The sequence below is a fragment of the Eurosta solidaginis genome, chromosome 4, assembly GCF_040869045.1.
Source record: "Eurosta solidaginis isolate ZX-2024a chromosome 4, ASM4086904v1, whole genome shotgun sequence".
NCBI lineage: Eukaryota > Metazoa > Arthropoda > Insecta > Diptera > Tephritidae > Eurosta > Eurosta solidaginis.
Window position 1 is genome coordinate 146743626 of NC_090322.1, and position 1785 is coordinate 146745410.

Below are 1785 nucleotides of genomic sequence, written 5' to 3' on the forward strand. Positions count from 1 at the left end.
GCGACCGACTCCAATTCCGCCTCCAGGGCCAGCAGTACGCTGCCGCGTAATACAATTAACGTCAAAATTACCAAGTCATCCATATCGTAAAGGTCAGCACGAAGCTTTACCGCCACCAGGTTCATTCGATTACCTCGGACCAGAGCGCAACAACCACCAACAGTACCAACACCTACCTGCAACGACAACGACAACGGCAGAGCCAACACCAATGGCCTGCAACCTGACTTGGGTGAGTTCGTTCAAAAAAAAATAAAGAAAATACAAAATTTTGATTTGAATGAAAAAGCAAAAAAAAAAAACGGCACTTGGAACGCCAAGCTAAAGTTGTATTTAAAATTAGTTTTTAAATTTACATATATAAAATTGTTTTCTTCTTTCATATTTATTTCATTAAATACACTACATACATACTACATGCAAACATACTAGGTTGGAGTGGGAAGAAAAAAAATACACATAAATGATTTCCACTATTTAAGTTTAGCTTGTATTAACTATCTAACCAAAATAATTATTACATGAACACTTATGTTTTGCAACTTGACAAGATATTAAAGAATGCAACAACAGTTTAACATACAAAATTATTTACACATTTTAAAGGTCTGTTCACAAATAAACCAGCAGTTTTGTCTCAGTCAGGTTAAGCAGCAATTACCTGTTAAAACGCTCAAGACTAATTCAAACATACTCCGTTTATTTGAGAATGCATCTTATATACATTATATTGAACAAAACTCTTTAAATATAACTAAAAATGTATTCAGCAATTTACGAGTATAATTCAATTTACATAATACCTACCTTAACATTAGCTTTACAAAAAGGGCATACATCTTTTTTTATCATTTTAATAATATATTTTGTCGCTTTAAAATGTTTGAAGTTGGCTCTATAAATTTTATTGATAATAAGCCGTTTTTATCACGTGAAACGTTTTAGCGATTCATTTTTGGAGCTCAACCATAAATTTAAAGAAAATTTTTTTTGCGACAGCAGCCATTCGTCGATTATGCACGAATTGGCAAAAGGATTTCATATTATTTTTTTTTCTTATATCATACAAATGCAATATATATACATATGAATCCCTATTGCGGGCAATATCTTTCGAACAACATGACGAAAGTAATATACGTGCACGTAATACATATTGCTATCGCAATTTCATCTTTATTGCTTTTGTAAACACTCTTCTTAGTACATATTAGGTATTATTATCATTATACTATGCGCATTAGCATTATACCAATTTGGTATTATGTTACACTCAAAAATAAGTTCTACTATAACAACATAATAATTTTTGTAAGTGGAAAAAAAAAGCAGATAATAAGTGATTATTGTAACAATGTACTTTAAGGGCAACCCCTTATGATAATAACCAAAACAGAACTTTATATATATTTTTTGTTAACAAAATATAAGCAAATTAATTTGAATACCTTTGTTGTAGAGAGTATAGTTTATATCAGAAATTTAGCTAATAATCCAATGATTTTTCAAAGAAAAGGTTTAACAACAGTATATTAATAATGAATTTTGAATAAATTTTGTAATTTAAAATGGGAATGCTGACTATCGCAATCATTTAGAAGGCACTTAGGGTTACCAGGTAAGGGGTCACCGAAATACAGGTGGGTCGGTGGCCATGGTTTTTGAGGGTGGGTATATGCACCGGGCGTCGCAACAACACCCGCGGCGCCCCCAAGTTATATTCGGCCCTTTTATTTGTATTTTTATTTTTCAGAGGTTTTTTTTTTTTGATTTTTGATTTTAGAG